This window comes from Paramormyrops kingsleyae, chromosome 23 (assembly GCF_048594095.1).
Source record: "Paramormyrops kingsleyae isolate MSU_618 chromosome 23, PKINGS_0.4, whole genome shotgun sequence".
NCBI classification, from domain to species: domain Eukaryota; kingdom Metazoa; phylum Chordata; class Actinopteri; order Osteoglossiformes; family Mormyridae; genus Paramormyrops; species Paramormyrops kingsleyae.
In genome coordinates, this window is record NC_132819.1 from 18,204,521 (window position 1) to 18,218,714 (window position 14,194).

General features: G+C 43.7%; 1 non-coding gene across 1 annotated transcript; it reads right to left on the reverse strand.

Annotated features, from left to right (window-relative positions):
* Positions 1 to 13,804: 13,804 nt before the first annotated feature.
* On the reverse strand, positions 13,805 to 13,877 carry trnav-uac (transfer RNA valine (anticodon UAC)). The gene has a single exon. It is a non-coding gene; the product is annotated as a tRNA-Val (tRNA).
* Between the last annotated feature and the right edge of the window lie 317 nt (positions 13,878 to 14,194).

The following is a 14,194-nucleotide window of genomic DNA, read 5'->3' on the forward strand; positions in this document are numbered from 1 at the left end:
GTGCTGGGGGGAGTGGTGGGGGTTATGAGCGGTTCTTGGTTTTTCTGCACGTTCCTCAGTCCACATCTGAAAAAAGAATCATCTTCATTACTTTGAACTTTAACACACTGTAAGCATTAGGCGGACATGGAGCTGAGGTTACAAACCCTGGCTTCTCAAGCACTTCTCGGAGTGAGGAGCTACACACGGACGCTCGGTCTTGGCAGTCGGCACTACCGACAACTGAGGTGTGAGCCCACACATGCATAGAATAATGAAGTGCATTTGCTTTATCCGAACGAACACCCCCTTCCCCCCAGGCCACAGCTGGATACTCAGAGTTATACCATGTTAAATATTTCCCTCAGATCAACGGCTGACTGCCACATCTGGAAGCTCATTAATAACAGAGGACAAAATTTTTTCGGAAAATGTATGCAGGCATGTTCGAGGGCCGTGAAACATCTGGTGAAGATACCCAGCTTTGTAACAACACCGAGAAACCTCACGGACAGACTGAGGACTGTCGGCCATCTTGTGGTCAAGATTGTGGGAACTGTAGTTTGATGTTGGGTGACATAAATGATACTTGTTCTTAATACTGGTTCAAAAATGTATGCTAATGCTGTTTTGGGATGCCTTTTTATTAACTAATATTGCATTAATTGGCCAGAAACAGTCAGGCAGGATCAGCAGTGGAACAGCTAAGATGGCAGATTATAACTATGTAATGATTTGGCCAAGCAGGCCTGAAACAGCCACCTTAATGGGAAGGACGTGCTACAGTCTTCTTAGGTTACAGAGAATGGTGTGATGAAGAAGAAACACCCAGTCAATGGCACTTTTGCAGCCAAACACGAAAACAGAAAATGTTTTGTTAATGAGAGAGGTTACAGAAGAACTGCCCGACTCGTTAAAGCTAACAGGAAGGCCACAAGTGCAAAAATAACTGGCCAGTACTGCAGTGGTGTGGAGAAAGGCTTCTCTGAACACGCAACTCCTCCACAACTGAGGCAGTTCTGTAGGCAACAGTCAGTCCTTCCTGGTACAGGCTAGGTGTACCTAATAAAGTGGGTCCTATCCGGTACTAGCTAGGTGTACCTAATAAAGTGGGTCCTATCCGGTACTAGCTAGGTGTACCTAATAAAGTGGGTCCTATCCGGTACTAGCTAGGTGTACCTAATAAAGTGGGTCCTATCCGGTACTAGCTAGGTGTACCTAATAAAGTGGGTCCTATCCGGTACTAGCTAGGTGTACCTAATAAAGTGCGTCCATCCTGGTATTAGCTAGGTGTACCTAATAAAGTGGGTCCTATCCGGTACTAGCTAGGTGTACCTAATAAAGTGGGTCCTATCCGGTACTAGCTAGGTGTACCTAATAAAGTGGGTCCTATCCGGTACTAGCTAGGTGTACCTAATAAAGTGCGTCCATCCTGATATTAGCTAGGTGTACCTAATAAAGTGGGTCCATCCTGGTATTAGCTGGGTGTACCTAATAAAGTGGGTCCTACCTGATACTAGCTAGGTGTACCTAATAAAGTGGGTCCTACCTGATACTAGCTAGGTGTACCTAATAAAGTGGCCACTAAGTGTATCTCACCAATCATGCCCTTCCTTTAGCATATATACCCTGAATATGTATAATAAACCTTGCAGATAAATGCATCGACACACAGTGAAAACCTGCTGACCTGTTGCTCTTAAAACAACCCGTTCTGTGCCCCGTGACGGTGCAGGCGGCGGGGGGATGGCTACAGTTTTCTGTGACCCCCCCCCAGCATGCTCAGCTAATGCACGACACGGCACTCGGTGAGGGAGGGGCTTGCCCCTTTGTGGCCAGCAGTGCGTTTGACTTGGACATTAATTGCCTATTTTTTTGCTGCTGTGCTGCCTCTAAGTAAATGGTTCCTCTCGGGGCCCTTGTGGTCGCTTCCTGCCCTTTCATGTGCCCCCGCTTGCGGGCAGCTCTCACGGCTGCTTCCGTGGCCGGCGGCGGGAGAATGGAATGCCATTGGATAATTGCCTGTCCATTTAGGATGAAGGCAACACAAAAGTCTTTTCCGTTTCATATCATATCTGCTTTTTCTTCCTGCCCCCCCCCCCCATCCCCCCCCACACACACTTTAGCTCCTATTTTTCCCCAAGTTCGCTCTCTTTCTCGTCAGCACACAGGAGAGGTACGGACCAGGAACACTTTCTCATCTGTTCATTCGTGCTCCTCTTACATTCTTATATTAAACACTAACGTCAGCATAAGTAAATAAAAAATTACTCAATATTGTCTCGTGAAATATCTATGATCATAATAATTCTGTATGGTTAATATCACCCTTTTATTTATAGTATCATATTTTTCTGCATTGTCTGACAGTATTATATTCCAGCTTCGACATATTCGTTTATTTTCTTGTTTGGGCAGATCCAGAAAACTTTATGCATGTCCCAAATTCTAAAAACATATTTTTATTTTTATATCATTTCTATCATGCTTTAACTGTAGTCGTAGATTCTACGGCTCTCCTGCGTCGTGTGCTTAGCTGCATCATCTCTCCGTAACGACGTCCTCCAGCGGGCACCGATGGGCTGAGGTGAAGCGGAGAGCCCCCGCAGCTCGCTGTGGCCGCGGCGAAAAGCGCAGCCGTCAATGACGAGCGCCGAGCGGCTTGTGGCTAAACACTGCAGCCCCCGCAGATGCTGACAGCCCTGCTCTACCATCTGGAAATAACAGAAAAAGAAAATACTGCCATTAATGACAGTACAAAAGAAGCAAACCGCGTCAAAGAGAAAGTACACTGTGAAACGTACCCCCACTGAGGAATTTCAATTTCATATATCTAATTATATCTGTCAGGTGGGTGAACTAACAGATAGCAGTCTTTGTTCTTTCAATCTGCTGCCCGCATCTCTCAATTAATCCTCAGGGAAGCTGTGGATGGGAGTGACTCCCTGACCCAAGCTCGGGCCCTGAGAGAATGTTAATTTAGGGCCACAACATTTTTTCGGGGCCGCTCATGCAAAAATGATGTTTGAACACAATAGACGCATAATGCCATCATTTAAGGAACCAATTAACTGGCCCAGTGACGACTCGCCATAGATGCTGCTGAGAATCCATCTAAGGGAGAGACGCTGTGATGTCGCCGCTCTAGGTTACGGCTGCTTTTTCCGAGAAAGCATTATAATTCTCGCGTATCTCAGGATGAGGAGCAAATCTTTGTAGGGATATAATAGCATCGGGTTGGCAACAAATTGCAGAGATTTGCCCATCGTAACTGGTTTTTGAAAATGTCCAGTGGCTCTCGATCTAATTACCGTGACATCAAGCTTCTCCCAGAGCACAGGGCAGAGGGTATGTCAGGCTGATGCAGGGCTCTCTCAGGCAGGAGCAAATTCGGGGCACAGGCCCCCAGTTCAGTCACACCATCACACACTCCAGGCAGGTCAGGGGTAGCTGCTCACCTGCATCAGGCTCCCGGAGACCTGAGGGTGGGGGCCGGGGCATCTGTAGGTGAGTCACACCGACGAGCGGAGGATGCGGGAGCACAGATGGGGCAGATTTGGACCTGCGACCTGAGAGAAGAGGGGCAACAAAGCAGCCTGCTGACCCGGCACCAGAGCAAGGGGCAAAAGTTTGTTGTGAAATTTGTGACCTGAACTTAAATTCTAGACAAGGCCCATTGTGTGAGCATTTTGTGAGCCATGATACTTAAGTGGAATGACAGACACACACATACATGCAGGGACAGACACACACAGTGACAGACACACACAGTGACAAACACACACATTGAGAGACATACATACACACAAACACTCACTCACTCACACACAGACAGACAGACACAGACACTCACAGACAGACAGACAGACACAGACACTCACAGACAGACAGACAGACACACACAGACACTCACAGATAAACAGACAGATATACACACAGACACACACACACTCACACACAGACAGACAGACACAGACAGACAGACAGACACAAATCAACAGACACTCACACCAACAGACGGCACAACTATACAACCACAAAACAAGAATGATGCATATTTTAATTATATAAGAAAACTAACACAATCTCAATAAATTAAACATGACCAAATGAATGCAAAAAAAAAAACAGTTTTAATGCTTTTATTAGCCATTTTAATACTTTATGCAATGTATTATAGCAAAGCATATGTTTGGGTTGGGTGGGCCAACATTGTGTTGGGATTCCCAAAATATAGGAACGACATCGCCGCACCTTTGCTGTGAACTGATATGCCTTTCTGAGCAGCAATGACTGGGGGAGGGGGCAGCATGGTTAGGGAAGGTGACTGAAACACCCCCCCTTCCCCCACCCATCTACGGGCCAGTCTCAGCGTGCATGAGATGCCCCCCCCAGTCCACAGCCAACTTGGGCTCCATGAATCAGACAGATAAAAGTGTCAAGTGCAAGAAAACAAAGAAAAATACTGCACATTCCTGTCAGCGGCGTTCTTTCCCAGGAGCTGTTTGTCCAGTTGCCATGGCAGGCGCTGATGAGTTTTCATAATTTTCTCTCCCGCTCTGCCATGTGTTCGTGCGAGAATGGGGATGGAATCGGCGCGCGCTCTGTTCCGGTGCCCCTCCAGCCGGCTGAGCAAACAGAGCGCACCCAAAAGCCATCAATAATGGGCAACTTCTATAAACGCAGCACCTGCTCCGTTCACAAGCACACAGAGGACCGCCGCAATTATAATATCTGGGCAAATCCCCCATTTTATTCACTAGTTTGTTCGTTTATTCCCAAGGACCTGGACCAATTAGGCTACAGTAGCCGGCAGCGTTAGTGTGCGTGACTCTGCTGTCTCTCTGTTTTATATGGACAGTTTCCAACACGGCATGAAACTAATTCATAGGACCTGTTGACATCACTGTCAGAGTTTTTGTTCTTGGTTTTGTTCATTCATTTGGACACTCTGGGTGTCTTGGACAGGGGCGTAGGAACCAGGGCGATGGAGGGGTATGTACCGCCCAGTATTTAATTTGGCTTCATCTCTCCCCCCCCCCCTGCCCCCCTTTGCCTTTGAATTATTAAGTTGTGCCCCCAATATCAAACTCTCTCCTATGCCGTTGACCTTGGCTTACAGAGGAAATCTATATATCTATATATCTATATATATAGAAAAATTATACAGTATATATAAAAAAACATTTTGAAAGTTTTCAAAGTCATGAATTATTTGAATATATGCTACCAGCATTTCAATTAACAAAAATAGGTAAACAGCCTTTATTAATTTTCCACTGAACACAGGCAATTTTATCATTAGAAACAATTCTTGAAACACTATGACAAGATTGAAATACTTTGGCGTTATGCGTACATCTTTGATTGCTATACGTTTAATGTCTTCTTCTATATAACACAACGCTGCATTGTTTGGGAATTCCCCACCCGTTCTTTTTCTTTTATAATTTATTTCCAGGGACGTTTTCTTGAACGCCAAACACGAGCTGAAACAAAGCAGGAGAACCGGGCCTCCTGTCCGCGAATCCAGCGGAGCGCCGGGCGTTCACAGTGCTGACCCTCCGTCACAGACAGACGCTAAGCATTAGCATAACTACAGTCAGGTCGCAAGACAATGCAGATAATAAAACAAGCTCCGCTCCTCTCTGTAGGAATAGTTTCAAGACAGAGGCTATAAAGTTTTCAATTAACATGTAAACAGTTGGGTTTTTTTTTCTCTGCCCTGTCTCTTTCTTTGAAAAAAAAAAAAAACACTTGATAAATATACATAATGTCTGGCACAAAGGCGCTCTTGTTTGCCTAATGGGCAACTTTTAATGGAGACTTATATTTCCAGGATTATATCTGTATTCAATTGCAAATGATTTTTTTTTTTTTCGGAGGGGGGGGGCGGCTTCTAATACTCTGCTTCAGCCTATGAATAATGGTATCATTTGAATGCAGGAGACACCTGGTGCAGCAGGCTGGGCGGAGGGCCGCAGGGCCACGGGGGCCACGGGGGCCGCAGTGGCGACCCGGCAGCCACGGCAGCCCCGGCAGCCCCGCATTTTCCCAGCCTGTCCCTATCTGATCCGCTCGGCATCCAGTTTCACTCTCCCAAGGCCAGAACCAGCACACTTGAAACTTTATTCTCCCCTCGGTAAAATTTTGCTCTCTTTTCACCAAAAAAAATAAATAAATAAATAAAATAATGAAGAGGGTTTAAAAAAAAAAAAAAAAAAAGCATATCAGTCCCCTTCTTAGATTCGGTCTGAGTAATTTGGAAGTTGGGTTTAGTGTTTCAGGGAAAACTTCCAATTAAATACTGTAAAAAGATAAAATAACAGTGGACCTGAGGTTGCCCGGGGGCTGCATTGAAACACCCTATTGTTGATTTATTATACATTAGCCAGTGGGCCATGCTAGAAGGAGGGTGTCACAAAGGTCCATTCGTATGCGCCGGGCATCCCCCGCGCGCACAATCGCGCTCCTGTATGGCGTTTCCCAAATTTATACCAGGATGTTGATTTAGAGGGTTTCCCTGAAAAACTTTTTCAGGCGAGTGTCTGCTTTCATGAGCGGCAGCGAGCGGAGAGCACAAACAAACCTTTGTTTCGAAAGCACAGATGTACGGCTCAAGCCCCCCCGTCCGCCCCAGCCATCCCGCTTCCCGAGAGGACTCTGCATTCTTGTTTTGAAGACAACACCGGATTCCGCTAAATACCTCACAAATTAATGTACAATTAACGCACTTGTCAGGATCCTTGCTCTTATATTCTCTGCCTTTTCTTTAAAATCATGCATTCAGATGCAGGATGAATGGGAGACATTTTAGGCCTTAAAGAGACTTAAAGGAAAACGGGGCAGTTTTATTTATTAATGGATTGATAGTGATGAGAAAACAGCTATATGAATACTGAGAGCAAAGGTGTGTGAAGGTTAGGGTGACAGCCGTACACACCGCGATTGCATCTGAAGGACGCCTTAATCTATGAGCAACAGTCAGACAAAGATGCAGGCACATTATTACAATAAAACTGAAAACGAAAACACAGCTAGAGCAATTAAAAAAAAAGCGCGATTTTAACTTGGAAGTTGACAGGGTGTCAGTCCATAGGAGGGTCTGGTAGCCTTGCATGTCATGGAAACTGCAGTCCGTCAGAGGACACAGGGAGGGCGTGCAAACTGTACAGACGGAACAGCAGTGGGGTCCGAAGCCCCCTAATAACTACCCACTGAGCCACAGTACCCCCCCCCCCCACCCCAAAAGAAAAAAAGTAAGTAGAAGTAAGACGTATCTAGACAGAAACAAAACAAGTGTTTGATGTTTGGAGGGATTGTGCAGTATGTTGAGTTTAATGATGTTCTCACTAAATGACACTTGGGGAAGATGAGTAAGAATGACAAGGCAGTGTGTTAATACTTTGACACATTAAGCAGGACCGTCACGCAAACCAGAGCTTCGCGTCGCCTGCGGCAGCTGTGTGTTCATTTTGGGGGGGGGGGGGGGGGGGTTATTAAGCAGAATAACTGGTGACCATTATGATGCAGGCAGTGTAATGAGGTGCAAACGGCCTCATTGACTTTGGAAGGCAATGATTAGCCAGAAATGCTGGTCAAAGTGTTTCGGTGTCATATGAGGGGCTTGATGGTGACACCCGCTACATATGAAATGCAGAGGAGGGATCATCGGGGCTGATTATACGTACAGCCTTCCATCTTCCAGCTGCTTGTATCGTTAAATGTTTTCCCAAAAAATTTTGTGCCAGGACAGAACATGTTTTTGATACTGGTGTATGTTTATAAGATGGCCAACCCAGCCAACCACTCCCGAGAGAGGGGCTAGGCTTTCAGATAAGACAGCAAGGTCTGGGTGTATCGTCCATAGTTCCCCAAAAGTGGAACGTGTTTTATATTACCAGCGAAATGCTCGTCACATGAAGGGCACAGTCTTTCTTCTTAGCATGTGAGCTGCGGTCACTTATCATCCCCAGGGGGCTGAGCTCCTGACTGTTCTCCTGAACCCGTTTGGCATCATCTTCCATTGCTGCAATATTGTCCCATTACTCAAGGACAGAAGTAGGAAGGATGGTAAAAAAAATCTCTGGATGTCGTTCTGACCGAGCCCCAACCATCAAGCATGCGTGTCTTGCTGCCGAGAACAATCCCATTATTCATTGAGTCCCAAGTTTGTTCTTAGGAGGCAAGTTAGCACGACCGCTCTTGCCAAAAATATAAGTACGTTCTTTGCGTTCATCGTATTGATAAACACCCACTGTCTGAGGCGGTATGTTGTGTGTAAGTTATTTAAATGACAACACTGAAGACCGTTTATGGACTCAACCTGTGTGTAGGCCCATCTGTTGGGGGGGGGGGGGGGCTTATTTTTTAAAAGCCCCTCTCATATTTCTGGGACCTTCTCACATTTACTCAGGCACTTTTAATAAAACCTAGAGATGAAGTCAACAAAGTATAGAGTACTGTTACAGTACTCCACATCCCTGTTGCTGTTTGCATTACCGTCCTTAGCATTAGCTGATGGTGCAAAGCAATCTCACGGTTAGTATGTTAACGTTTTCTCTCAGATACGATGTAATTTAATGAAGGAATTTATCATTATGTATGTATGTGATGGACTGGCATCTCATCACGGGGGAGGGGAGGCTTGAGGGGAGGCGGAAGCACCTTTCATGTTCCACAGAAACAATCCCGTCACATCAGGACAGGAGCATCAGTATCCATAAATAACATGGGTACTGCATAGTACTGTGGTGCAGTTTTAAGGCTCGGGTACAATTCGTGGAATCAGAGTGACCACAGACAGAGATCATTGATCCCGCTTCTGCCGCTGCTCCCATTAGATAAGCGACTGAAGATCGCAGGATGGCCGCTGCATCCCATATTGTGGGCCGAATAGGCCGCAGTGCAGTGGCCTTTGGCGCAATTGATTACATGCGTGGCTCCTTCCGATAGATAGTGTCCGGGATATGACAGGAAAGGCCCCGGTAATCACCCAGCCCACGGAGTTATGTTTTACCAACGTTTGACTCTTATCGCTGATTGATAACACTTTACCAAAATAAAAGAGCATATTTAAGTGTTAGGAATGTCAATATTTTGCCCGCGATTCAAGGTGACCTGCGGCCTCCTTGTTTGCTAAGTGCGTGCAGCGGTTTGTTGCTAAATTTGTTTGGCTGGTTATGGGGGAAGGCTGTTATGGATTTGCTATCTTAGCCTGGAGTGTTTGCTGCTGATTATGTGATTAAATCAATAAGAGTTTCTGTTTGGCTCCTTTGTTCCCTGATTCATCTTCTTGTAGCTGAGTGCAGTGCCTGCGCAAACGTCAAAGCTGAGGAGAAAAGAAGCCGCACGGATCAAAATGGGCACATTCAAGGTGACATGGTGACAAAGAGCAGTGGTGTCACCAGCCTGTTAGAGCATTTTTTTTCATAGTATTAAGTAAATATTTTGGTAATACTTTGCTTAAAGGAGTCATTATAATGCATTATAGATACCTCCATAATGAATTATAATGCATTCATAAAGCATTATAAACACAGCTATAACTATTTTTAAAAAGGCGCAACACATTATAGACATGTGTATTATGCATTATGAATGCTTTATGAAGCTCTCATCTATAATGCACTATCGATACGGTTATGCTTTACATTGACTGCACCCTCATAATGCATTCATAGAACATTCAGTGCACCTTCATAATGCATTTATAATGCATTCATAGAACGTTCGTAAGCAGCATGCAAGTACACCTTAACACCCTAACATCCCTTAACAGCTTTAATATACTTTAATAACAAACATTACATGATTATACAATTATAATGCTTCTTATTATTATACAGTGTTTGTTATTAATGTATATGTTATTAATGCTGTTAAGGGATATTAGGATGTTAAGGTACATACATGATGTTTATGAATACATTATGAAGGTGCACTGAACGTGTTATGAATACAATATAAAAGCATTATGAAGGTGCAGTTCATGTAAAGCATTACGATAGATACGGTCATAATGCATTATAATGGTCGGTATAAGAATTAAGGATATTTTGTGCTGCATAATGAAGGTATCTATAGTGCATTATAGATGTGTCTTAAGTAGTGTTACCAATATTTTTCAGCATGTCCAGTTCTTCTACAAAGACTATACAACTGCCTGCTTCAGTATCATTTTTGGTTTTGTTTTTGGAAGAGCAGTCTACATTTTGTGGGCTCACAGACAGCTTGCGGCTTCTCTTAAACACTGCACACGTCTATTTTTGCTTAACTTTGCATTCATTTCAAACAGTTCACTTCCATTACTACTCCAAAGCATGCACATCCAAATTCCCACCCCCTTCGCATGCAAAACTCTTTTTAATATAGAGGAGGACACGCCCCCCCCCCCCCCCCCCCCCCCCACACACACACACACCATGAGAAAAAGAGACAGAGAGGGCATAAGAGAGTCCTGATCTTCTGACATTAGGATGTATGGTATCTTAACTATTTTAAGTGGAACATGCGTAAAATATGCAAGTTAATTAACTTAAAGTTACAGCACCGATTGAGACAATATTTTAACATTTACAGATGATATGACCACTTTCCTTATATATCACAGCTGAACAGGCAGTTTGAATGACAGAGGGGGAACATTTGGAGATGTTTAGAGACACCCAGAAACACTTCACACAGCACACACATTTCACTTTATCCCCTTTTCCTGCGGTAATGAGGTTTTTCTGAAACGTGCTAGTCAGCGTTCAGAAACTATTGGCATGTTTCATCGTGCCAAATTTTGTCGTTGCGTCTAGACTACAGGAAATGCAAAACTACGTTTTTCTGGCAGTAATTAATAAGGCAGGAGGTTTGTGGGCAAAGTGTGGCCCCCAGCAAAGGTTGGTCTACTGGGATGTACTGTGTGATTCCTGCCTGTTAATGGCCCTGCTACTAGGAATTGTTCTTTTGACTACAGTATATATATATACCCTTTAATTCACCTCTCGTGTGTGTTCCAGATCTCCACCTGTCATGGGAGAGGATGTCTAAGTGGGAATCTTGGCGCATTCAGTGTAGGGTGATCACCTAACCCATGTCAGGATGGAAACTATGAGCTACTTCAGGTTTTACAAACTACTTAAAAACCGAAAGGCCTCCGTGCTCGGCAAAATTGTTGGTTCGTCTTGTACTGATTAACATCAGTGACACATGTATGATTACAGGAGACTGACCAGTCAGCAAGCAGCAAGAACTCTGTGCTTACTGTAAGTGAAATCCGAGTCCTTTTAATTGAAATTTTTGAAATGGTAGTTTACAAACCCTGTTGTAGCTCATAGTGTCCCTGCTGACACAGGTCACGCTAATTCAGTGCCTTGCTCACCAGTAAGGCCGTGGTCACAGTGGACTCCAGTTCCCATAAGCCCACTTTCACCAAGCAGCACACTGATGCTGGATTGATCATGTATTTGCATTTATTCTTAACGCTATCAAGAGGCTGTTTGCCACAAGATCCATTTACTATTATTCATTTTTACTATCAATAAAATGTGGGAATATAATAATTTAAAAATTATAAAAATTAGCTTGAGATTCACCTGTTTATGTCCATGTACAAAAAATATGTGAAAAACTATTAAAACATTGAAAGGTTTTGCCCGTGTAAACAATAGCTAAACATGAACAGAGAAGAGGTTATTTATCCAGCGGATTTTAACCGCAGAAGCCATCCGCATGTTTTTACAACATTGCAGTGCATCCAGCTTAAAGTTTACATGCATGTGCTCATGTATTTCAGTTTAAATTATTTTTAATTAATAGTTTTGATGTCATTTTCTGTGAGATAAACGAGGAAAGTCCTAAAACAACAAACGCATTTAACAAAATGAGATAGATTTCTTGGGTAATTATTCTAAAACCTATATTAAAGGCTATAGTTGTTTTTTTGTCGCCTTTCTGCCCACACAAGATTATAGGTGAATGTTTTTCTGTAACTCTGTAGGATGCTCTCTCAATGACCGGCCCCAAACTGAATCTTAGCTTTCATCCTGTTCACCATGCAAAGTTGTCTTTCTCATTTTTGAATCTGAACACTTCCACAGTATTCAGGTATAGCGTGTATGAACTTAACCGGAAATACGGCAAAAGAGATCATTATATATTTTCTGCTACATGTGGGCTGATAAACGCACACATGTAAGGCTATACATAATAGGACAATGGTGGCTAATCGTCACTATATTCTCCGTCCTGCTTTCAGCTCCACAAACAGACTTGGCTACTATGAAATCATTGTTTCTGGAGACAAATGAAGGTGCCAGCATGAAAATAAATGAATTAATAAACAAACAGCTAAGCAACAGTTGCTGGATGCATAAAATGTTATCTTTATTAGTTTGAATCCCGATATCAATATGGCAGTGTTTTAGGTGTAACAAAGAGGGGCTCCTGTCTTTATTTACAAAGCAAAGTGTCTTAAAAACACCCCCCTTTGATTAATGCTGCTTATGAATCAGCCATTTCCATGACAACCGGGCTCTGTGTCGTGCCTTTAAAAGGTTGGACGCGGGGGCCGCGAAGGGGCAGCACCCGGCAGCCTCATCTCGACATTTCATCATGTCATACTCACTTTATCTCCTTCGAAACACGGTGCTGCTTAATCAGAAGGCCCGATTCGCCGTGTTTTCGCGTGCAAGACGTATGGAGCGCGGCCCCTCCTCGCTACTCGCTTGCCAGGCCCTGCTGGGAAACGTGCGAGCGGCGCACAAGCCGTACGGGAAAACACAAGTGACTAAGCGTGGCCTGGACTGCAACCAGTTAGGGATTCAGTGACAATTTGCTTTGTATGCACTGTGTGCGCCATACTACAAAGTGTCACCACAGCGCACAATTAAAAATATATCATATGCCAAAAAAAAAGAATGTGTCTGAGTCTGTTATCCACATTAACATACACAGCATATGGATATGACTTTCAATGGAAGATATTTTTAAGAAATACGTGTCTGTAACATGTTTTACTTATGCACACAAATATAGCATATATATGGTCAGAGGTGTAATTCTGACATGCATAAAAGGTGTGTATTACATATATATCTAATAATAATATATCTTTATGATCAGACACACGTGCTATCATACGTACTAGGAGTGTATTACATATGTATATATGATTTTTAATATATCATTTTTTTTTTTTGCATTGGCATCCTTTCAGGGGTGTGTCTCTGTGTTTGTATTGTGTCTTCTGCTGCTAGATAAACAGTTCAGGGATGGATGGATGGATGGATACATTTTTGAACATAGACCAGCATGGATGGAGGTCTATGTTGCTGCTCTTGTAAATGCAGACAAACCCACACTTCTTCTGATCTTTCAACCACATTCATTTCCTGCTCGGCCTGCTTACACATCAAAAGTGTCGCAGTCCTCCTGTGGTCCATTTCGCCGAGTAGCACACAAGCCTACATTTTAAAAAATGTTTATTAAATTTACCATAGGCAGTCCACTGTAATTATCTCTCATGAACTAGAATATAAGCAGATTTTTCCATTAAATTCTCCTCAGTAACGTGCTTCAGATGCTGAGTAATGAACAAGTTCAGGTGCTACTGCTTCTCCAAGAAACTTCTAGAAAGCTGCAATTATACAGGTTATGGCTGCTTAAAAATAACCAGAAATGCATATCGACGGAAGTCCGTGTGGCCCACTTGTGTCACATGACCTGAGGGGGTACAAGCCGCCGTCACTAACCCCCATCACATTAACTCCTATTTAGCAGATGATTTTGTACAAAGCGACTTACAAGGTGAGGAAAATAGAACATCAAAATCAAGTGATTCCACTGGGGCTCGAACCCAGGACCTTCTGCGTGTAAAGCAGACGTGATAACCACTACACTATGGAACCACGTTCTGTGCCTCAACTAAAGCATGAGTTTTGCATAAAGTTACCCCATTACCCCAGGCTGCACAGCATTATATGGCTGCAGGAAAAACGATGGATGTTTATCAACATGTATGCTTGACCAGAACAGAAGTAGGGAGGATGGTGATCCCACCGGTGTTGCTCTTGCCTCGCTCCAAATATCAAGGATACATTGGTTACATCCTCGTTGAAGGAGACCAATCCCATGATTCATTGCACCTCAAGTTCGTTCTTCAGAGACAAATTAGCAAAAATGCTCCTACCAAGAAGTACAATCATTATGTTCTTAGTATTGAGAG